The sequence below is a fragment of the Neophocaena asiaeorientalis genome, unplaced genomic scaffold, assembly GCF_003031525.2.
Source record: "Neophocaena asiaeorientalis asiaeorientalis breed wild unplaced genomic scaffold, Neophocaena_asiaeorientalis_V1.1 scaffold248, whole genome shotgun sequence".
NCBI lineage: Eukaryota > Metazoa > Chordata > Mammalia > Artiodactyla > Phocoenidae > Neophocaena > Neophocaena asiaeorientalis.
In genome coordinates this window covers 1,893,420-1,919,343 of record NW_020185320.1, presented here as the reverse complement: position 1 = coordinate 1,919,343, position 25,924 = coordinate 1,893,420, and positions in this window count along the sequence as shown.

The window sequence follows — 25,924 nt, the reverse complement described above, 5'->3', positions numbered from 1 at the left end:
TGCCCACCTTGTCACCGCATCCCACCCCTCTTACTCCTCAACATTCATTTCTCATATTGCAAAAGGGTCTACTCCACACCAGCTACTCTTCAGGGCCCTTGGTTTCCATGGTAAATGGTCTCCCCCAGAGAGGAACTTACATCCGAGTAACATTTTCTCCTCACCTCTAGGATAGAGGTAACTCAAAATGCACTTATTTTCGGAACTGAGACTTTAAAGAAACTCTGCACTCATTGACATAGGCTCACACTTTTCTACCTAGCTCAGCCATTCTCAATTTGGAGCCCCTGAAAATAGGGGCATCTATAAGCTGTTTAGTTATCTGAATGTTATTCTTTGAGAGTTATTAAAATATTTAATCAGTTTCAACAAGTGCTTACTGATTATCTAAACTGCATCTGGCTCTGTATCAGGAGTACAGATATAGTGATCTTACTGAGTTTACAATCTGCTGGATTACAGGCACATTAATCAACAACTCATGCAAATGAACATCGAACTGCACCTGGGATAAGAAAATAAGAAGTCTGAAGAGGATGCATGGTTGATAACTTAGTGTACTTCAGCTCTGTTAGCTTGGATACACTGCCTAATTTCCCTGAGCTTCTTTTTCTTATTTTTTTTCATGTTTTAATTGAAGTATAGTTGATTTACAATGTTTCAGGTATACAGCAAAGTGATTCAGTTATATATATATTTTTTTCAGAGTCTTTTCCATTATAGGCTATGACAAGATGCTGAATATAGGTCCCTGTACTATACAGTAAGTCCTTGTTGTTTATGTATTTTATATACAGTCCTGTGTATCTATTAATCCCAAACTCCTAATTTATCCCTCCCTGCCCTTCCCCCTTTGGTAATTATAAATTTATTTTCTATATCTGTGAGTCTATTTCTGTTTTGTAAATAAGTTCATTTGTACCATTTTTTTAGGTTCCACATATAAGTGATATCAAATGATATTTGTCTTTGTCTGACTTACTTAGTATGATAATCTCTAGGTCCATCCATATTGCTGCAAATGGCATTATTTCCTTCTTTTTTATGGCTGAGTAATATTCCATTGTGTGTGTGTGTATACATATATACATGTATATATATATGTACACACTGTGTACATATATATACATACCACATCTTCTTTATCCATTCATCTGTTGATGGACATTTAGGAGAACAGTATGGAGGTTCCTTTAAAACCTAAAAATAGAGTTACCATATGATCCAGCAATCCCACTCCTGGGCATATATCTGGAGAACTCTAATTTGAAGATACATGCACCCCAATGTTCATAGCAGCACTAACTGCAATAGCGAAGACATGGAAGCAACCTAAATGTCCACTGACAGATGAATCTTTTACTTATTTTTTTTTTAATTGAAGTATAGTTGATTTACAATGTTGTGTTACTTTTTCTTATTTTTAAATGAGGTTAATGATGGTCCCTGTCTCAGAGGGTTGTTATGGGGGATTATATGAGATGATCAATGTAAGTATTCATAACAGTGCCTGTCCTATAGGATGCTCTCAGTAAATGCTAGCTACTATGATTGCCACTCACTGTTATTTTCATTACTATTAGTAAAGGGGGTCAGAAAAGCCTTCCCTGGGGAAATGAGTACTGGCTGGGGGTTCTTAGGATTAGTGAGAGTTAAAATAGTAAGGAAGAAAGCGATGAGACTTCTAGATGGGGGACCAGCAGGTTCACATGCTCGGTGGAAGCATGGCATGGAGGAAGAACCAGAACAAGCTGGCACGGAAATACTGAGAAGATGGAAAATGAGGCTGGAGAGGTGGACAGTACTGAATATCTTTGTGGATGTATTTAGCTTATCTCAAATATTTATTGTGGATTTTTAAAAGCACAAAAAATGGTGTTTCCATTAAAGTAGAAATCCTAATTTTACAATACTTCGCAGAGAAAACATAGCATAATTCTGTTCCTGTAACATTATAGTGGACCATGTATTTATTTAATCTTTTTTATCCATCTTCCAACCATTCAACATTTATTGAATGTCTACTGTGGGTGGAGCACGGAGTCCATGCTGAAATTACAAAGGTGAATCAAGCACCTTCACTTTCATGGTGAGGGAACTAGAAATATGAACAAATAAAATAACTCCCCAAATTACTAAGACAGAAGAACCAGTGTCTACAAGGACAGAGGAAGTATCCACTGATTGTGTGGAGAACAGGGGGAAACATTAAGGTAGAGATTTGGAAACTTGAAGAATAAATAGAAGGGAAAAAAAGAGGAAGGAGGGGAGCAGGTCATGAAGGGGATACAGCGCAGGAGTGAGGCCAGGGAGGGCAGGCAAAGTGATGCAGGGAGAAGCCGCAGGGAGATGCGCGGGGACGGCTGGGGAAGTCTCGGGATGCGGGCTTTGTACGATTTTATTTGTTGGGAGCCTGGAACCAAAAGATTGAAGCAGAAGCCTCATCACTGGTTGACAAACCAGGATCCTTCCATGTTCGGACTGCAAGGTCCTTGGGGTAAAGCAGTGTGAAGCACCAACACATACCATGCTTTGGAACTGCTTTTTACTCTGTTTGACCATCCAAGCGGCTTCTTTCCAAGCTGAGGCAGAAGGTCAGAGAAGGACAGAATTTTATCCCAGAGTTGTCACCTAGAGTGAGACTCGGAATCACTGCGGGTTGATAGTGCAAACCTGAAGGCAGGACATGTGTAGCCTTAAAAATCGTGTCTTTGACAAGTATTTTATATCACCAAATTCTCACCGTATAATGCTAACTGAACAAAAACAGGGGACAGAGCCATACATAAGTGAGAGACTCCAATTTGGTTGCGAGCGTGGGGTGTATGAAAGAAACGTTCAAAGGAAAAACACCAAAATGTTCAAGGGTATTATCTATGAGATTATGAGTGATATTATTTACTTCTCTTTACTTTGGGTGACTTTCCAAATTTTCTTCAAAAAAATATATTGATTCTATAGTCGGAATAATAACGTGTTAATTGAAAGTCATATTAAATGAACATCATCAATAGTCAAGCTAACATGGAGAGAATGTAATAAGGAAACCCTGGACCCACCAGCATACGACCCTTTGACACCAATTATTTAATAGCTTGTAAAAAACTCTAATTCATGCCACCACTTCACCCCTTAACGTTATGTCAAATATAAGGTAGATGATTAAGGGAGATAGAAACCATAAAGCTGAATTCGAAGACAATTTATATAAAGCACCTACTAGAGGGTCAACACACCATAAATGACAGATTTAGCCCTTTTCCCTGAAACTTACAGACTTTAGCTCTCACAGAGGAGCAGACACTAGTGGCAAAAGAGTGAAACAACTTAGCCATGAGAGGCCTAAAGGAATATGGAGCTTTCCTACTGAGTACAGAGCAAGAAAAGGTATCTTACAAATAAGCCCTGAGGCAAAATACAAGCATGTCAATTATGGCCAGTTGCAGATTATACAGCACTAAAGCAAAAGGGATTTATGTGGCCAAGAATGGGAATGTGGGTATGTCTAAATCCCCAACCTATGGCCTGATTGTTAATCCTTGAATATAACATGTAGCATCATGCTCCCCTGAATACCTTGTAAACCCAACTGTGCATAAATTATCATTATTATTTTGAAGAGGTGAGTCATTTGGGATAAAATAAGAAGGAAGGCCAAACCAAAAAAAAAAGAAAGAAAGGAAGGAAGGAGAAAGGGAAGGAGGGAGGGAGGGAAAGAAGGAAGAACGAAAGAAAGGAAAAGCTTGAGCACATATAATTGCAACCATTTATTCAAGACTGGGAACATGAATTGGAAAAAATTGGGTACCCCATCTTCTTTATCCATTCATCTACTGATGGGCACTTAGGTTGCTTACATATCTTGGCTATTGTAAATAATGCTGCAATGAACATAAGGGTGCATATATCTTTCCTAATTAGTGTTTTTGTTTTCTTCTGATAAATATCCAGGAGTGGTATTTCTAGATCATATGCCAGTGCTATTTTTAATTTTTTGAGGAACCTCTATACTGTCTTCCATAACGGCTTCACCAATTTACATTCTGACCAATAGTGCACGAGGGTTCCCTTTGCTCCACACCCTTGCCAACACTTGTTATGTGTTATCTTTTTGATAACGGCCACTCTGACAGGCGTGAGGTGATATCTCATTGTGGTTTTGATTTGCATTTCTTTGATGATTAGTGATGTTGAGCATCTCTTCATGTGCCTGTTGGCCATCTGTATGTCTTCCTTGGAAAAATGTCTATTCAGATCCTCTGCCCATTTTTTAATTGGGTTGTTTGGTTTTTTGATGTTGAGTTGTATGTGGTCTTTGTATATTTTGGATATTAACTCCTTATCAGATATATCATTTGCAGATATCGTCTCCTATTCAGTAGGTGGCCTTTTTGTTTTGTTGATAGTTTCCTTTGCTGTGCAAAAGGTTTTTAGTTTGATGTAGTCCCATTTGTTTATTTTTGCTTTTGTTTCTCTTGCCTGAGGAGACATATCCAAAAAAATATTATGAAGTCCAATGTCAAAGAGCATACTGTCTGTGTTTTCTTCAAGAAGTTTTACGGTTTCAGTTCTTACATTTAAGTCTTTAATACATTTTGAATTTTGATGTGATAGAAAGAGAAGATAGGGAGAGAGCAAGGATGTGGAAAGACATACAGAGATAGAGTAGGGAAGCAGCTCGAGGTCCACGCCAAGCTTCCAACACTGAAGGAAGTCTCCTCTCTAGGAAACGAGGCAGGATTGATGGCCATAGAAATCGCTGCCCAGTTCTGGCATCCAGATGTTACATGTTTGTGGAAGTACATCTACTTTCAAGAGAGAAGGTTAGGGCTTCCCTGGGGGCGCAGTGGTTGAGAATCTGCCTGCCAATGCAGGGGACACGGGTTCGAGCCCTGGTCTGGGAGGATCCCACATGCCGCGGAGCAACTAGGCCCGTGAGCCACAACTACTGAGCCTGCGCGTCTGGAGCCTGTGCTCTGCACCAAGAGAGGCCACGGTAGTGAGAGGCCCACGCACCGCGATGAAGAGTGGCCCCCGCTCGCCACAACTGGAGAAAGCCCTCGCACAGAAACGAAGACCCAACACAGCCAAAAATAAAAATTAATTAATTAATTAATTAAAAAAATAAAAGAGAGGAGGTTACTTTACCGGTATTTTTTCCCTCTGCCCTTCTCCAGGCGGAATTTAGACAATATTACTTGTACCTTTTCTCCTCACAGACCCAAGCTGACTCAGATGAAGGCAGCACCCAGAGCAGCACTATCAATGAGAGCTGTGATTCAGGTGAATCAAATGCATTCTGGGGTAGCAGCAGGCAGGTGGCTGTTATTGCTTCCCAGGGGATTTTTCCCCTTGATTCTGTTTTATGTAGCAGAGTTCTATTTCCGCTTCATCTCTGTCTTTTTCTGACTATCTTCTTCCCACGCATCACATTCTATCTGGTATCTAAAGAGTCTACACATTGTAGTGCACACACTGAAAATAAGAAATAAACTAAGAATACATGAGGAATCAACACAGAGCCTGCAAACGTAACCAGACTGTCCAATAAACTCCATATTAAAAACCAGAGCATAAAAGATTGGATTCTTCATCAGATTTTCCTCTTCTGAAAGCTGGCACATTCATTCTGAGAAATTAGAATCACAGCATGTGGAATACAATTTTTTTTCTCTCCTTGTTCCAGTTCTCATCTTCCTTTGATCTTTCATGAATGAATACTCGTAGCATTCTTGTACTTTCTTTGATGAATTACTGAGAATTATCTGATGAATTACTGCTTCCTTTCTCTAGCCTTATAGCCAATCAAGGGTTCTGGGCAAAAGTGAATCATTGCAGATTCGTGTTTGAGATCAATCCCTTCAGCTCTGAAGAACAGATTCAAGGTGGGTAAGGTTGGGAACAGGAAGGCCAGTTAACAGGCTGTGGTGGCCCAGGTAGAAGGTGTTGAGTCACTAAGCCAGGACAGTAGAGTAGGGATGGGGAAGCTAGGAAAGATTTTAAAAATTAGATTGAGTGGTTGAATATGTGCTTAAAAGCGACAGGGAATTTGGAGAAAGAGCCGGTTTGGGAGCAGAAATAAACATTTCATTCTCAAACAAGTTGAGTTTGCGGTCCTTGTGTATGAATCAGATGAAAAGGTCCAGTAGAGAGCTGTACAAACATGAAACTCATGGAGAAATCCCTGGAGTTATAGACTAAGGCATCAGCAGCCTGCAGGTGACTGGAATGATGAGAGTAGTTGTGATAACTCAAGGGGAGTTTGCAGTGTAAGCAAGTATTAGCGCAAGGACAGAACTCTTAGCAAAAAGACTCCACGGGGAGAGAACAAAGTGCCTGTGAGACCGTGTATTCACATTCAAGACTAGTCTCACCCTTCTGAGCTCTTCCTTGTACAGCAGGGGCTGAAAGCCTAGAAAATATATCTCTCCAACTCCCTTGATGGGAATGTCTCCATTCAACTCTGTAAATAGAAGGTGCTTACATGAGAATTCGAAGGCAGGAGAGAAGAAGATGTGACTCTCTGAAGGCTTGTGCTTGAGCTTGGTGGCCTTGAATGTTTAACAGAAGCTTCTGGGCATCTTCCTGAAATCATCCACTTCAGTGCCGCAATCAGCAGAGTTTTGGGCTGTATTTTACTATGATTCCGTGGAGCTAACAGCAGCTTCCTTAAACTTTGCTACCTGAAGCAAAAGCTTCTAATTTCCCATTTTCAATCCCTTCTTACCCACAGCTATATGGGTGATTAATCTACAATAAAGGGGCCAAGAATATAAATGGGGAAAAGAAAGTCTCTTCAAACAAATAGTGTTGGGACAACTGGACAGCTACATGCAAAAGAATCAAACTTGACTACTCTCTCATACCATGCATAAAAATAAATTCAAAATTTATTAAAGACTTAAATGTAAGAACTGAAACCATAAAACTTCTTGAAGAAAACACAGACAGTATGCTCTTTGACATTGGACTTCATAATATATTTTTGGATATGTCTCCTCAGGCAAGAGAAACAAAAGCAAAAATAAACAAATGGGACTACATCAAACTAAAAACCTTCTGCACAGCAAAGGAAGCTATCAGCAAAACAAAAAGGCCACCTACTGAATGGGAGACGATATCTGCAAATGATATATCTGATAAGGAGTTAATATCCAAAATATACAAAGACCACATACAGCTCAACATCAAAAAAACAAACAACCCAATTAAAAAAATGGGCAGAGGATCTGAATAGACATTTTTCCAAGGAAGACATACAGATGGCCAACAGGCACATGAAGAGATGCTCAACATCACTAATCATCAAAGAAATGCAAATCAAAACCACAATGAGTTATCACCTCACGCCTGTCAGAGTGGCCGTTATCAAAAAGATAACACATAACAAGTGTTGGCAAGGGTGTGGAGCAAAGGGAACCCTCGTGCACTATTGGTCAGAATGTGAATTGGTGAAGCCGCTATGGAAGACAGTATAGAGGTTCCTCAAAAAATTAAAAATAGCACTGGCATATGATCTAGAAATACCACTCCTGGATATTTATCAGAAGAAAACAAAAACACTAATTAGGAAAGATATATGCACCCTTATGTTCATTGCAGCATTATTTACAATAGCCAAGATATGTAAGCAACCTAAGTGCCCATCAGTAGATGAATGGATAAAGAAAATGGGGTATGTGTGTGTACATATATATATATATATACACACACACACACACACACACACACACACACACACATTCACACACCACACTGGGATATATATACTATATATACACACCCACCCACCCACACACACACACACACACACACACACACACACACAGAATGGAATGCTACTCAGCCATAAAAAATATGAAATGTTGCCATTTGCGACAACATGGATAGACCTAGAGGGTATTCTGCTAAACGAAACAAGTCAGACAGAGAAAGATAAACACCATAAGAGCTCCCTTATATGTGGAATCTATAAAACAAAACAAGGCAGCTGCTCACCTGCATCAACCCACTGTCGCCCGAGAGTGAACTCCCACTCAATAAATCCTCACTGTGTTTTCTCTGAAACAACAGCAAACAAACAAAAACCAAAAAAACAAGTGAACAAACATAGCAAAACAGAAAGAGTCATAGATACAGAAAACAAACTGGTGACTGCCAGAGGGGAGGGTGTGGGAGAGGAGAGAAATAGGTGAAGGAGATGAAGAGGTACACATTTCCAGTTGCAAAAGAAATGAGCCACGGGTATGAAATGTACAGTGTGGGGAACACAGTCCATGACTACGTAGTATCTTTGTATGGCGACATATCATAAGTAGACATACCATGGTGATCATTTTAATGCATAGAAGCATGCAATTGCTATGTTGTGTAACAGGAACTAACTATGTTGTAGGTCAATTATATTCCAAACAAACTCATGGAAAAAAGAGATCAGATCTGTGTTTATCAGAGGCTGGGGGTGGGGGAGGAAGGGAAGGGAATTGGATGACAGCAGTCAAAAGGTACAAACTTCCAGTTATAAGTACTAAGGATGTAATGTACACGATAAGGATAACACTGCCGTAGGTTATATATGAAAGTTAATGTTAAGAGAATAAACCCTAAGAGTTCTCATCACAGGAAAAGATTTTTTCTATTTCTTTAATTTTGTTCCTCTATGAGATGATGGATGTTCACTGAAATTATTGTGATAATCACTTCATGGTGAATGTAAATCAAATCATTATGCTGGACACCTTAAATTTACACAGTGCTGTGGCATGGACATATATACACTACCACACATAAAATAGATAGCTAGTGGGAAGCAGCCGCATAGCACAGGGAGATCAGCTCAGTGTTTTGTGACCACCTAGAGGGGTGGGATAGGGAGGGTGGGAGGGAGGGAGATGCAAGAGGGAGGAGATATGGGAACATATGTATACGAATAGCTGATTCACTTTGTTATAAAGCAGAAACTAACACACCATTGTAAAGCAATTATACTCCAATAAAGATGTTAAAAAAAAACCATAAGAAAAAAAATCTCTTCCTTAAAATACAATAGGGTCTGTCTTCACGAACAAACCTTTATTAATATAGAAAGTATGGTGTCATAGAGGTGTAATGACAGCAGGTTGAGAGTGAGTGATACATGAAAAAAGTAGAGACAGGGAGCATAGACAAACTTTTAGGGGGAAAACCCTTATGAGAAGGAGAGGCAACATATTAGACAGCAGCTGAAAGGGGAGAAGGGGCAAAATACTGGAGTGTGTGTGTGTGTGTGTGTTATGAGATAGACCTGAGCAGGTTTATACACTAAGGCAGGAGCGAGTAGAAAGGAAGAAGGTGAAGACACATGAAATAGTAACCATGACTGATAAAGTCAGATCCTGGACCAGATGTAAGGAGTCAGGGCTACTGGTGGATAGGTTGGCCGTGAACAGGAGGAGGGGGAATCTATTCTTCTAAGACCATGGCAAGAAAGAGGATGTGAACTGGGAAGTTGAAAAGGGTCCACTTGTCTTGATGAAGTAAGTTCCCAGTGCAGAGGACACGTCGGTTTGGCTGCCCAGCCTCCACGCCCCCTTCTCTTGGTAACCAAAGCCTGACTTCTCTTGGAGAACCACCCCTTTCCATTCTCCACCCTGTGACTCTGGAGTGGAACACATGATCGCATCCTCAGCCAATCAGGGCACCACATTTTCTGTCTATAGTGACTGGTCTAGGCATGGGTTACAATTGGAGCTAACAGGATGTGATGGGACATTGGCTGAGGCTTCTGGTTAAGAGGCAGGTAAACTTTCCCACAGGGCTTCAAGCAGAGATGATCTGAGTTATCTTGTTTCTGTGGTGGGAAAAGACGCTCTGAGAATAGAGTTAAACCAGAAGGAATGGAGCTGAGAGAGAGCGAGAAAAATCAGGTCTTGGTGATAGAGGCCAAGGCTCTGCTCTGAGCTTCATTTGAAGCTACATCTTTTCCTGGACTTTTCAATTAGTTTAACCAGTCAATTCCACTTTTGCTTAAGCCAGCTTGAGCTGGGTTTTCTCTCATTTGCTGAAAAGAGTCCTAAACCATAGAATGAAGCTGTCTGCTGAAAGTGAAGGGGGTGGGGCATATTTTTAAAAACTAAAAAGCAGACTGATAGCATAAACAGCAAAGGGAAAGATCTTAACCAATAATCACGCAGTTAGGCGATAAAACACAGTTCAGTTTGGCTGAACTCAACCATGCTAAAGTCAAGCCCAAGTCAATAATTTGGCTTTTTAATGTTCTCTGTGGCAACTAAAAGAACTAATTTTTTTCATCACTTGCAATTGCCTTTGTGAAGTATGGACCGCCTTTGACTGGGCTCGTGTGATGCCTAACATCTGGATAAAAATTGAAAAATGTGATGTCAACCGTGTGGTCTGTCAAACACAATTACAAACCCCTGGGTAGTTAGAAAATATCTAATAATTGTTTCAGATTTCGTCTGAATCATGTGCACGCAGAATTTGTGACTCTAAACTTTCACAGTTAAGGAACATAATCTCTGTACCCACCATTCCTCTGTTTTACAAGTCAGCCCCCAGCCCAAATGTGATATCAGCTTTTCCAATATTTCCCATGTAGTGTTTCCTAAATACATGAAATTTTCAGCTCCATGAGCACTGGAGTCTTACATCTTATAGTTTAATTGTGTGGAGCATACACTGCAGTAGAATGTAGGCTATTCAAGTTGAAAGGTGAATGTCGATTTGGAAAGGCAAAACCAAACCTTTAATTTTACCAAGAATGAAACTGATGTGCAGTTCAAGACAGTTGAGAGACTTGTGCAGAGTCCCATTCCTAGCTAGTGGCTAAGCTGAGGCTTGAACCCATGACTTACGGCTACTGCCACCATTCCATGCTGCCTCTTCCTCCATAACCTGGAAATTTAGGTTACATTATGATGTTGCAGTCAAGGGCACTTTGTGACTATGAACATCTTTAGAGCTGCCCAAAATAGTGTCAGCCCAAGTCAATAATTTGGCTTTTTCATGCTTAAATGCTTAAATGCTTCCTTCTAAACATCCAAAAAAGTACAGGCTTCAGAAATCTAAAATGTTTCTCTACATTATTAAATACCTTAGCACCATAGCTATCATCCCTGCCTATACACAGTTCCTGAGATTTATTGTTCAAATACTTAATGATAACTCATGTGGCTACTACATTTAAAGGGACTTTTACATGAATTAGCTCATCTATGTGATTCTCTTTTTATGTTTCTGGAACAATTTTATATTTGCTATTACCTTGTGAAATGGAATGTAATATAACAAACAAATTCATGCAATATGATCTCATTTGCAATAGGCAGGGCAGGGTTATCTTTACTTTATATAAATATATAAAGAGGAGAGCTTAAACCCCTGTCTTTTGAAGTAAGTCTCTTACTTCAGAGAGCGATCTGAGATTCAGCATCATTTGTTCAAGCCGTAGGGAGATTATGACCCTATGAATTCTTGCTTATTAATTCATTCCATTAGAGTTGTAATACCACCAAATATTCCATAACAAAATTTCCATTACTTCATTATGTTTTATCATTATCATCAAATGGATTCACATAAACATGGTTCTGAGCTAAAAATTATACAAACAAGCTACATAATTTATTCTGAATCAATTTCAGAAAAATATGTTTTATCATTTTCCTCATGTTTTAGAGGCAGAATCAAGATTAAGACTTAAAAAAGAGGGGAGTTTGGCTCAAAAAACCTAAAGAAATGAACAAAAAATTTGGTAATTTAAGCAATCAGTATCTATTTAGCTTTTTTTAAGTCAGGAAAGATAAAAGTGAGGTCAAGAATTTAGAAGAACATCATCTTTTAAAAATGGTAGCATTCACAGATTCTCACAGTTGTTTTTAGCTGCAAGGAATAATATTCACAGCAACTATCAAGCACCCAACCAATTAACCAACAAATATTCACCACACACAGTAAATATAGGACACTCAGAAATGTGAGACATGGCTCTGGATTCTAAGAAGTTTATGATGCCATAGGGATGATAAGTCAGGGAAACAATTAGTGGAAAATATCATATATCATCTACCGAAGTGATAAATTCTTCTTCTTCTCCCTCATGCTCTGGTCTACGCTTAATAATCTGGTTAGGACTTTGCCTGAAGCTTCTTGGGGTCAGTCCCAGCTTGTATGAAGGAGCATAAGCTTTTTGCTCCTATTGTTCAAACCTGAAGTCAGTAAATTGATGATGATAAAATGACTCTTCATTCTGAGGACTTGGTTTTTACAAAGTAGATAGATACATAGTCATTATTATCTCATCAAAATAATTCAGAAACCCTATAATCTTGGTAACAAAAATGTTTCTCTCCATTTTATAAAGAAGCTCAGGCTGAGAGAGAAGACCTCTCTTGATGTGTTCAGCAATGCCTAGATAACGGTAGCACAGTGAAATTTTATTTAGTTACAGTTCAAATTTAATTCCAAGGGCATTCAACCTAAAAGTCAGGAGAACTGGGTAAAGTCCAACTTCACCACTTATTAACTATGTCATAAGAAGCATGTTACTTTCAGTCTCTCTGGACCTAATTTCAGAAAGAGCTGCCTATATTAGTAAAATTAGGTTTAGTTCTGAGTGCTAGGAAACCAAAAATAAGAGTGACTTTAAAAAAATAGAAGTCTATTTCCTTTACTCATAAAAGACATCTGGAGGTGGGCAATCCAGGGTAACCCCATGAATCAGGGCTCCAAGCTCCTTTTACATTGCTCCTCTGTCATTTTTCAGCATGAGATTTCTACCTCAGGGCTCAATATAGTTGCTCAAACTCCAACCATCACATCTGTATTCCAGCCAACAAGAAGAAGGGTATACCACTTCCCATTCATACACTTCCTGTGAGTTGCACACAACACTTCTATTTTTGTCGGTCAGAAGCTTGTCACATTCACATCTACTAAAAGGCAGACTGGGAAATCGATCTTTATTCTGGAATGTCATGGTCTTAGCTGCAAGTCAGGAGTTATATTAAAAGGGAAAAGGAGGGGATAGGATTTGGAAATCAGTGCCAGGCTGCTATACTGTCCTGTCAACATCATTGCTAAAACGTTCACTTGAGACATTATATGTAGAAGCGTACATACATTATATGTACATACACATATGTACATATGTACACATATGTACACATGTACATATGTACACATATGTACATACATTATATGTATGCCTTATTCTATAACATAAGGCAGTTTCCTGATATTTCCAATGAATCTGACTTCAAGTGTAAAGTGAAGGATGTTTCCTCACATAGCACTATTCTTGGGTGTTTCAGATGAATCCAATATAGATGTGACCACCATGAGAATGTACTTGCAGCCCTCCCATCACGGGGAGCCTCTGTAAATTGACCACATGCCACACCTTCCGCAGCTGCTCCCAGCCAACGAGGGCTGGGGCAGAACTGCAAAGACAGTTTCATTCCTGAGAGACCCAGGACACCTCTGACAGCTGATTTTGGCTCAAAGACTCTGGACAGTTTTGCTGAAACTTCTTAAGACGGCAGAGCAGTCCAAGATGCTTCGCCCAACCTTCCTCCTGTCTTCACTCGGGATCAGGGATCAGCCTTGACCACGGTCTCCCAGCCCTCTCCCTATTTTCTCTATTTTCTCTCACACAGACCACTTCCCTTAATAAAATCCTTGCATGTTTAATTCTGTCTTTACGTCTTCCTTTTAGAGGACCTGGATGAACAAAACATAATATTTTGTAAAAAACGATTGAACTCACGGAATTTCTTGATTTAAAAGTCTTTTTGGCAACACTAAGCTTGTGCTAAGTAAGCACAGCTTCAAGATCATGTTTTATGTCCATGTTAATCTCCAAAAAGTTCAAGTTCTCCTTTTAGATTACTTTTAATTATAACAGGTACTAAATACTTTGTATCATTATTTCTTTTTAGATACAATGGTAACATTTTACTAGGCTTATAACTATAGAACTGGCTTAAGTACCTCATAGCAATATTTTAAAAATCCAAGATAACATACATATACATTTAAGGACTCTATTACTAAAGGCACTTTAGATTTAAACTCTTTGTTCATTCATTTAAGCAACATTAAATATTGTGCACCAACTACGGTGCTGGGTACACAGTTAAAACACTGAGAGACAGAGGTGAGTAAAACAGATCTGCCCTCTGAGCTTGATGCTTTGTGACCACCTAGCGGGTGGGATAGGGAGGGTGGGAGGGAGGCTCAAGAGGGAGGGGATATGGGGATATATGTGTACATATGGCTGATTCACTTTGGTGTACAGCAGAAACTAACACAACATTGTGAAGAAATTATACTCCAATAAAGATGTTTTTTTAAAAAAGTAGATCTGTGCTCAGGGGCTCTGTCATCTAGTCATGGAGGACCAATCCTAACAACCAACCATCAAGACCTCTTAACCACACCCTTCCTTAGTCAGTGGGAATCATGACAGAGGAAGGACCACAGGCTGACCCCAGAGAGGCCTCCTTGCCAACAGATCGCATCTGTACTTCCCAAGTTACTCATATGGATGTCCATCTACACACAGAGTAAGACAACCATGGAGTAACTCAAAAAACCACGGAGAACAGCTGCAAAATGGAAACAATGCACGCCTACACTTCTTTCTTCAAATGCTTCAAATCAGCCATGTGGAAAGAGAACTAGAGAGAGCAAAGGGTCGGGGAAGAACTACGAAGCCGGCAGTCAGGTCCAGGATGGCAAAGAACAACCTGCCCATCGGGGGCCGACACAACACGAAGTTCAGAGAGACTCATTAGACATCCCCCAACGCCCGAGGAAAGCACCGGAGAAAAGAAGGTCCCAGGAGAAAACGTGGAGGAAAAAGCAGGCTTGCTTTTGTTGTGGTGGTTGTTATTTTTACAGTTCCCCAGAGTAAGTTTAGCCTGTCTGGGGTGTCGTCCTCCACTTTTTTTGCCAGCTCATACACTGGCAAAAAGTTAGAGCTGTTAGAGTCCATGGAGCTCGTGGACTCAAAATTTATTTTGTAAAAAAAATGTAAAACATTTAGAAGTAAGTTCAAACTAGCTAGTTTCAATTATTCCTGAATAAATTATATTTTATACTGAATATCAAATAGAATCATTTTATGAGCAAAACAAGTTGTTGACTGCATTACATATTTTAATGTTCTCCAAGTACTAAAGTGACTTTAGCTCTGGAAAACATTCCTAAAATATAAATATTGCCTATGTTTCAGATTTTGCCAAAATGTCTTTTCTTTCCCAGCTTAATTCTTTTTACAGAAATTCTATTCTTTCCTACAGGATCACATATGGAAAAAGCAAGCAGTCGTGAATGGCAGGGGTCCAAGGGGTCAGTAAAAGTCAAGGAGACTAAGCAGAATTCTGAGAAGCCCTGATGTTTCTTCAGGGGAGTTTGTCATATACCTGTTCTGTGGCTTCCCTCAACTCCTAGGATGGGTCTTGATGCCCCAATCCTTTTGAATTGGATGGAGGATGGACGGTTGAGTGGAAAAGAACTAGGAAAGGAACAGAGAGAGGTCAGAGAGGGATGAGGCCATCTAAGAGCGCTTAGTGCTGGACAGAAACAAAAGAAAAAAAAAAGAGCCCTGGACCCTTGGAAACCAATGACCGCAAAGCAGTCAGGAAAATAGACAGCAGATTGTCTTTGTCTTCAAAAATAAGCAGCTGGAGGAGGTAAACACCTGAACTAATGAAAACTGGTATCTTATGGCCTTCTCTAAGGAAATGCAAACAGCTTGCATATGTTCATGTTAGACACAGATGTCCAGAAACCCCTGAGGGCTGCTATGGCATCAGGGAAGGTGGGGCGAGAGGCAGGTGGGCATGCACAGCCTGGGACCCTCCACCTCACAAGTCCTTTTTCTTCTCTGAGAAGCAGTGTTCCCTTAGACGAGGGCTCGTGTGGTCCTGGCCCCAGGTTTCAGTTTGGCTTTACTTAGTTAGCATCTGCCTTGGGATTGGAAGGGAAACTCTTTGAATTCTGAGGCAGGCTGAATTCTGGCAGGTGCTGCACAGCCGGGCTGGGAAGCTGAGGCATGTAAAGACTGGGAGGCTGAGAGCTCTCTCCAGGGTGTAACGAGGCAGGACACGGAGTGTACCTTGGACATCACCTTTTTCCGCGGGCTGGCCGGAGGAAACTGCTTTTTTCTCAAACTTGAGCAATTTGTGCTTTCCTTCTAGAGTTTCTCTTAATCAGCTTGTGTTCATTGTTTGTGAGCTTTTGTTTGTGGTCCTTTCTCTCTTAAAAGACCACATACCTCCTGGAGGTGGCAGCGTTCATGTGTATGCTTCCCCTGGGGCCTGGCTCCCAGGGGGTGCTCATCACATGGCTGCCGAATGAGTCAATGGATGACAGACAAGTGGAAAGCTCACAGCAACATCTACATCCACTGCCTCTACTTCTCCCCCATAAACTCTCACCTCCTGGGTTTTTTATTTCTTTCTCTCTCTCTCTTTCTCTCTCTCTCTCTCTCTTCTGAAATCTCCCTTGGAAAAGTTAGGACAGTCCCAGACAGCTAAACCGAATAGCTTCTCATCTTCTGTCCTCCTTTTGCGTCTCTTGGATCTACACGATGGCCTTCCTACATTGTTTTAGGGGTCTCTCACTCTTTGGGGTCCTGTTGCCTCCCTCTGAGATCATTCGTCCTCAGTCTTCTTTGCCTTTTCCTCCTTTAGCATTAGCTAACAGCCATCCACAAAACACAGCCTTCATTCATTTGATAACATTTTATTGAGTGTCCAGGATGGGCCAGGTACCGCATTCATGGCTTTGAGGAGGGAATCGGCTCGTCTGAATTCAGGTACCACCTCTGGGAGAATGTGCTGGGCCTGGGACACCAAGAGGGCATCAGCTCTCCTTGCATAGTGAGTGATGCTGGCAAGCAGACGGGACCCTCACTGTGGTTCAAGGAACAGGACAGCTTGGTCCTCTAACCTTTCTGAATCATGGACTTCCAGCTTCTCTCTTCGTTGTTCCCCCCTTAACTGCCCCTCCCCTGCTGGATATTGTACATCATCACACACCTACACGCCATTCCTCTTACAAAAAAGCACCACTCTCCAGTCCCTCTCCCCACTTTCTAAGTTAAATTCCATTTGAACACATTCCACTGCAGTGAAAACCTCTTCACAACAAGTAAGTGATGTCCAAATCCCCAAATATTGCTAAAATAACCCTTTCCTCTGATGATATTTTCTGATTCTCACTGAAAATCTGCTTTGCAGTTTTGCAAACCACTTCCTCTGTAATTCATTCTCAATTCGGTACAACAAGCATTGCAGACATCTCCCGTAGGAAAGTCTGTGTGCAAAAAACAAATAACACCACCCCTGAGTCTCTGCCCTAGAGATGCTCCCTCTTTAGCAGAAGCAACAAGACCAAGTCTAGAGAAAGAAGTCAGTTCTTCTGCCCAACATTTCTACCTGCCTCCAGAGTAGATACTCCCCACTGAGTAGCCAAATCCTTCCTAAAAGAGTTGAAAAATCTCCCGCCAACTATGCAATTTTCGGATGCAGCCCTGATGCGAAGCAGCACCCATGTGGACAGGATCCAAACTGCTGGACCCTTTGACTGCAAAGTCAAGCACTGCTCTCCACTGCTGGCTCTAAAGCATGGTGCTGACCCTCCCTAGCAGACCACGAAAGCACTGGAGGACTTCCTGTATGCCCGACTTCCAGCCAACCTGAAGGTTTCCAGGCTGCGGGACACCTCGACTGATGGGTGGTGAAGAGGAACGAACAGAGATGGAGCCCGGGGCTTCCCTGGTGGCGCAGTGGTTGAGAGTCCGCCTGCCGATGCAGGGGACACGGGTTCGTGCCCCGCTCTGGGAGGATCCCACATGCCGCGGAGCGGCTGGGCCCATGAGCCATGGCCACTGAGCCTGCGCTCCGCAACGGGAAAGGCCACAGCTGCGAGAGGCCCGCGTACCGCAAAAAAAAAACCCAAAACAAACAAACAAACAGAGATGGAGCCCGGCAGCATTCTGGGGTCCGCGAAGAGCATCTCCGACTCTTTCTCAAATGGCTTGAATTTGGCAAATCCCAAAATACTCTTTGCCAAGAACTTTTTTGCCTTAATCTTACACCCATGTGAATTTCAAAGGAAATTTCGTCCGTATGTTTCTGATTCATTTACACTTAACTCATCACAAAGTTGTTGTGAAATAGCCATTTGATGTCCAAGAAGGCTTTAGAAGTCCTTTCCTTCGCCTTTTCTCCCTTGCCAATGCTAAAACAATTCCACTCCAGAATCTCTGTAAGTTGGATCGACACTCAGAACTGAAAGAGAACTCTTGTCTTGATAAAACATTCTTGTCAGCACGTAGACGGTTTAAACCCACGGGAAACAGAATTCCCTGAAGCTTCTGAAACTTCCTCCAATTCAGGGCTTGTTTTCCCTTTTCTGAACTCATGTTAGATGAAAAGCAGGAATGCTGGGGTGTCAACAGACATGGCACCAGGTCTCACCTCAACCGCAGCAGAACAGTTGCCCCAACCTACGCTAACAGTTGTTCCGGCTCCCACTCTTTGGGAGAGTTCCCATCGTGCTCCCGCGGTATGACCTTTTTAAGACACAAGAGCCTTTGATGTTTCCAAACTCACCCACCAGGATCCAACATGCAGTGTAGCCCAGCCATCAGCTATAGAAGGCCCAGACTAAAATAAGTCTCCGCTTACCTCATACATAATATAATCCTAACATAAGCCAAATGCAAACTGATAGAATTTAGGAGGAAAGGCTGTATCAGAACTGTGGTTTCCAGCTGGTCCTTTGGTGTGGACACTGTGGTGTGGGTTTTAGTATTGAATACTGGAAAGGAGATGCGTGGGGTTAGGATGGGCCTTTTGTGCTTTGCTCAAGGGTCTGTACACATGAGTGACCTCGGAAACCTCACGCATCCTGGGGGAAGTCGGCACTGCCCGCCCGTCTGGAGAGGAAAGTGATGAGGGTCCATCCTGGGTACCTCTTGGCAAGCATGCATGCAGGCCCGAGAGCTGCCTCAGCATCTTCACCATCTTCCTTCCTGCCAGCCCTCTCCCGCAGAACAAAGACTCTTCAGATCCCAGGACGTCAAGATTGGGTCACGGCAGGAGGAGAAATCCCTCCCAGACAATCCCCTCCTTCACCTCTGTGCTCCCCACCTCCATCGTTTTTTATTTCCTGCTTATTCTGAAATCATTTTCTTAAGCATTTTTCAACAATATTTGCATTTAATCATCTGGAAAAATATCCTTTCTTGCAGCCTCCGAGCTCTTTCAAATACCCGTTCATGAATCTAAACAGAACTTGAACCATTTCACCTAACTCCCTCTTGGGCTCAGTAAAGTTGCCATGTTTTTTCCCCCCTTATTTTAAATTGTGCAAACAATCAGACACTTTGAAAACGGCATACATCAAGTCGGGCAAGTCAGGTTTTAATTACTTTAAAACATTTATAATCCCTGCTGTCAGAATCAGCCTTCTCCCTTTGGGCATGTCAAATTCTAGCACTCTTGTGATATCTTTCGCGTTTGACCTAAATATCTATTTACTTTATTGGGTCAGTATAAGGCCTGATAGGTCAAAAATTAGGCATGGGTGGTTAATAAGTAAATACCTGCTACAAGATGCCGGAGTTAAGAGGAATTATAAAATTAAATGCATCTTTAGAGGTCTGTAACTAAGTTCACATTTGTATTTAAATACCAAGTAATCTTCCAATTTTTATGCATAGTTTTCAGTCACTGTAACGAAAACATGATGTCGCCCTCATGCTGTGAGCCCGGTGCTTTGCTTCCTTGTTTACATTCACAGCTATAAACACAGTCTTATCCAGGCTAGCTTGGAAGCAAATTTCCCATTGTTTTCTGCATTCGCCATGTAGAGAGATTTCTAGCATTTTTCTTCATATTCTCATTCTTTATGCACTGGCCCTAAGTGCCTCAACTTTGCAGGGTCTGACCACACCTCCGCCTACCAGCATCCCATCGCAGATTTATGGTCTCTTCATTTTTAACCCCTCTCAGATTTCAAAAGTTGTAAATAGAAAATTGTGCCAAGGGTATTTATTAAAAGTCATTTCTATGCAGATGCCTTTGCTTTAGCGCTAGTCCATACTCTAGGCATCTTTCCCGCTGCTTAAAACCCATCTATCTTTCCAGAAAGAGCTCAGCTAGCCCCAACTTCACCAGAGCCACCCTTGGCAACTAACTCCAGGGAGAGGGATTTTTAGATACAATTTTCAACTCTCTTCATGGACCAAAAAGAAAAGGACCCTATGTCAACGCGATGGCTGGAAAGAGTGGTAAATTGGGCTTCATTAACTTGATCAACAGAAAGTTGAAAAGGGGTGTAGAAGAACAGAGATAAAGGAAAGAAGAGAGAAACAGATGATGATCAGAAAGAATTCAAAGAAAAGGAGAGAAAAAAATATTGAAAAGCAAATACCAGTGAAAGACCATTAAATGTATTAAATTGAAACAGGGCAAACAAACGTGAATGTGGAGAGAAAATAATTAAATTCAGAGTGACTTTGCCTGTGTAGAAACATGGACTGCAGAAATAAAATTCTCCAAATGCACATTTTTATTACCAACAAATACCAACCTTGTACTATGGAATTAAATTCAGTGCGTGTGTGTACACACACACACACACACACACACACACACACACACACACACTCTTGATCTGCTGCTCTTCTAAACCAGATGCAGTCAACAAGTGTGCCCTAACGGTGAAGAGACTAGCCCCACGTATCCCCTTCCCACACCCGCAAACTCCAGGTCAGGGGTGGTCTCCCACCTCCTTGGTACCAGCTGGGATCAGAGCACACGGCATTAAGTCACCAATCACCACCACCACGAAAACCTCAACCATCACTTTGCAAACATCACTAAGACAGTGGGCCTCGCTCTGGTCTCTCAGCAGCATCCAGCAGTCAAGAAGGCACGGTGTTCCAGGATCCACAGTCTATCTCTGCACAAGGCTCTTCCTGGGAAGTTCTCCTAAGCACTCAGTCTGGATTTAAATAAAATGTAAAAGTCCCTGCCCCTTTGTTGCATGGCCATATTTCACCCAGATGGGGTCCCCTGTTAGGGATCATATGTTGACTATCTGGCAACTACACTGAGCCTTTCTCTCTGTCTCATGAATGATGTTTAAAAATAAATTGTATAAAGATAAAAAGATTTCCATCTTTAAAAATAAAACAGGTAGTTGTCCCTGCCACGCTGTACTTTGCTGATGCTCTTTGAAATCCAGCCCACCTTTCAGATTCTATTACAGACCTTGTGTTTCTGACTCTTCTTTTGACAGAGAAGTGTTTTTCTTAGATTACTTTTTTCGTTGATATCTACTAGTTTCTAAAACACAAGATCTAATTTTAAACTTGATTTTATTCTTTGTCATTTTCTATCAGAGGAGAGAAAAATATACCCCTGAGGTTCCGGTATTGGAACAAATATCTAAAATCCTATAGTCTCTGAACTCAATACGAACTTCTTTACGTATGTGGAATACTTTTAGGGCTAAGCAAAAAACATGCATGTAATTATCTAATGTTTAAGCCAGAAGGATACAGCTGAGCTCACCAGGGACAGACAAGATAGGTCTACCTCCTTTAAGGGTTTGGAGGCCTTCCATAATTTTGCTGCACTTTTCCAATGTAACAAGCTCAAGGGAGGCTCCAGAAAGCAGAAATGACCCTTTATTTACTGTTAGAGTGAAAATTAATGTTGATATGAGAAAACAAAACATCCTGAAGTAACTTTTAAACCAACGAATCCATAAATAATGTCCAATATCCTTGAATATGTTTTAACACATTTTTTTTTAATTTAGACATTCAGTGTAACATCTTAACCCCAAAATCCTGTTCCCTGACCATCCCGTATGAAGGAAAAGGAGCCACATAAAGTGTTCAAATCAGCAGAGAGAGGAAACCCTACAGAGAGCAGCCCAAGCCAAAACACTGGGTTTTCAGGGAAATTGAGTGAAAAATAATAGAAAGGAAGCAAACTAGAGGGTAGGAGAAGGTGAAGGGGAGCTGTAGGAAAAATGAAAATGAATGAAAACTACAGGTGGAATGACTGTGGGCCCTTTGATTGGTTTCCTGAAAGTCTGCTGGCAACGCAGGCCGGGTGCCAGGGTGGAATGCGCACGCCCACAACATTCTACCGCCGTTGTCAAGTCCATAGACCCCCTCAGAGCCACCTGTAGCACTCTAGAGAAACAATAACGCGAACATCTTTGAACCCTACGGTAGTGTTTAATCAAGATGCTGAGACAGGAAACTGGTGAAGAAGACAGCTGTGTCATCCAACACAAAACTACCAGCCCAAACTATTTTGCTCCAGTGAAGGCAGTGGAGTCTATTAAATCAAAACTTCTGCGAAACCCAGGTCAAGACATGGCTCTATATCCCTTTTTATTTCCTTCAGAGATATTCTATTAAGAATAAGGTCATTCTTCGAAGTGTTTAAATGTGGGTATCATTTTAAAATTTTTGATGCTTCTAACTCAATAATTTCACGTGGTCATAAAAATAATCTGTGTTTAAGAGCTCTCCAAGGATTCTGTTCCAAGAGCTGCAATTCCTTTTATTTGGCCTAAAGCCTGGGTGACATTTCCCTGCTAAGGGTCCCGCATGGGTTCCATCTGGATCATGTGAGTCTCTGGGCAATTTGCGTTTACTTTATGTTGAGTCAGTCCCTAGTTCCAGTGTTGCTGGGTCAGAGATAGAGCCAGATGCCGTTTACTTGGGGGATTGAGACTTCAATATTTCTGACCCTTGTGCCAGAGAGGCTACCTTCTGAGGGAACTCATTCCAAAAAGAGTAAACAAACTCTGGAAAAATGTTCAGCCTCACTGGTAATTAAGGAATTGTAACTCAAGCCAATAAGTTACTACTCTAAAGCATGTATTAGAAATAAAACAGAATATTATTCCCAAGGCTGATGGCACTGTACTTTGGTACAACCTTTATCAAATTGGAGAATATTTTAGTAATACATAGGAAGAGCGGTAAAAATATTTTTGACTCAATCATTCCATCTTTAGGAAAACTTGAAAAGAGTGAGAGAGTAGAAAAGACATATACCCAATTGTTTCCAGCAACTGAAAACAAGAAATGGCCTAAACAGCCAACAGTAAAAGATTGGGGGGCTTCCCTGGTGGCGCAGTGGTTGGGAGTCCGCCTGTCAATGCAGGGGACGCGGGTTCGTGCCCCAGTCTGGGAGGATCCTGCCAAAAAAAAAAAAAAAAAAAAAAGAGATTGGTTATCTAATTATGGTTAGTCCATGGGGACACTGTGCTCCCCATTGACCATAATAATTCTACCTCCAGGCCAGTGTGGGCTTGTGAATGGCCACAGGACTTGATTCTGCCTACTAAGATGAGAGGGAACGTTTCCTTAGGAGTGTTGGGGGAAAGGTATCTCCCTCCTAAGAAAAAGGCACGGGAAGAAACAGCTCATCTTCTAACTCTGGGTGCTGTGCTGGATGTGGACCCTGGCACGGGTGCCGCCATCTTAGATACACCAGAGGGGAATTCAACACCGAGGTGTGAGCTCCCCAGAGAAATGGAAAAAACGTGGGTCCTTGACAGGATGACAGCACTGAGCTACTAAGTCAATCATCCCAAAGCCTCAGCTTCCATTATATGTGAAAAATCCCATATCTGCAAAATATTAAACTTTCTTGTAACTTAAGCTAGTTTGAGTTCAGTTTTTCTGATTCCTCTGCCAAAGGAATCTAACAGAATCAAAATTAGTTTAATCTTGCATATCCCTCATAACAGTGAAGACTAATGTAAACTTATTTTGTCAATAATCTTAAATAAGACAGTTAAATACACCAAAGTATATCCGATATAATTATAACTGCATAAAAACCATGAATATATCTATATATGTACATTATGAATAGAACTAACAAGAAATAGTTATATCACAGTTAAAGAAATTAAAAGTAAATTATAAAGTACTTTAAAGTTTTTTTAAGTTTTTTTTTTTTTTTTTTTGCGGTACGCGGGTCTCTCTCTCACTGCTGTGGCCTCTCCCGTTGTGGAGCACAGGCTCCGGACACGCAGGCTCATCGGCCATGGCTCACGGGCCCAGCTGCTCCGCAGCATGTGGGATCTTCCCGGACCGGGGCACGAACCCGTGTCCCCTGCATCGGCAGGCGGACTCTCAACCACTGCGCCACCAGGGAAGCCCTAAAGTTTTTAATTAATATTTTAAGCACTGCCTTCTATAATTTTTCTTCACATCGTTTCTCAAGATGGTGAGCTACCAAAGGTTAAGTGGCAAATCTCATTCATCCCAATTTCAAGTACAATTGCTAGAATATTTTTAGTTTTATATACATCAGGATGAATTCGGTTCTGTTGCAGTAACAGACAAGCCAGCAATCTCAATGCCTTAAAACAACAAAGGGTTGTTTCTTGCTTAGGCTACAAGTCGCCTGGGGTTAGATGGAGTGGTGGCATCTCTGGGCTGATCAGAGTCACTCAGATGGATGGGGCGGCCACCATTCCAACCGTTGATTGTCACCATGCCAGAGGCTAAAAAAAAAAAAGCATACAAATTGTGTTCTGGATTTTAATGCTTCCGCCACATAACTTCCACTCACGTTTCATTAGCCAAAATAGGTCACATGGCTTTGCCTGAGTTCAAAGGAAGAGGGAAAGTTTAATTCTCCCATGTGCCCGGAAGCCCCAAATATTGGCAAACAGCCCTAATGACTAACCACAGGGTTACAGCAAACGCATAGTTTCATCAGACGTACAGAAGGTAGACTTTTTTCTAAAACCCCAGAGGTAAGAGAGAGATGAAGCCTCTATGTAGTAAAATTAGTCTAGTGAGACACAAAACATCCCCTCACATGTTTTAAATACATGCTCAACTTCACCCAGCAATTGATTCCGCAGGGTTCATATGGTTGCTAAAACATGTGGTTCAAGTCTCAGCCTATTATAAATGTAGTGGAGACTTTTATATCATTCCTCAAGTGCTACCACGAAAGACCACCAGACAGCAAAGAGATTCATCATCACAGAAGATCTCCCTTGCAAAGTCTGCACGCATCAGCAAAAGCAACCAGAATCTGCCTGATAGGACATACCTAGCACTTCTCTCTACTCCCTGCTATCTTTCTGCATGTGTTTTGGACGTTTTTAACATTTTAGGCTCAGTTCAAACATAAATTCTGAACTGTGAGACCCAGAGTGTACTTATCCTACGTCATTCCTCACCTCGTTTTTCTCTTCTCCCCTTACACTTCATTCTCCTAACCTATACCCGTGACTCCCCAGTAGCACAACTTTTCCCACTGCCGAGTTGTGAACCTTCCACCACTGAACTGCCATTCTTCCTTGGCTACTTTCTCCAACAGCCCATGAAGATCTTTGGGCATCACCAGCTGCTAGAAGTCTAAACTCTCCACCTGAACCCTAGGTTGGCTCCTCCCAGCCACCGGAGGACTCTGTCTCTGAGAGCAGTGGGCTAAGAAGGTGGCCAGGACCTGGGCTATGGAGATGGAATAGCAGCTGACTCTGGCGGGACAAGATTGGCTTGACTGCCCCTCATTGGTCCATTCCTCATCATGTTCTACAGAGATAATCTTATCCTTCCCAGAGCACATCAACCAGAAATGTTTAGATGATAGGTATCAGAAACCTTCACTCACCCTGGATTTTTTTGGAAAAAAAGTATTTATTTATTGGCTCATAAAATTTTCAAGGGTAGGGCTTGTTGGTGGCAAAGCTTAATCCAGGGGCTCAAGTGACATCCTCAGGATGTGGTTTCTTCTGTTTCTCTGCCCTCCTTTCTCCATCCTGGCTTGCTCTGTGACAGCTTTTCTCTCATGAGTGCAGGACGGATGCCAAGAGCTCTTCGGTTCACATCTAGTTCTCAGCACACCCA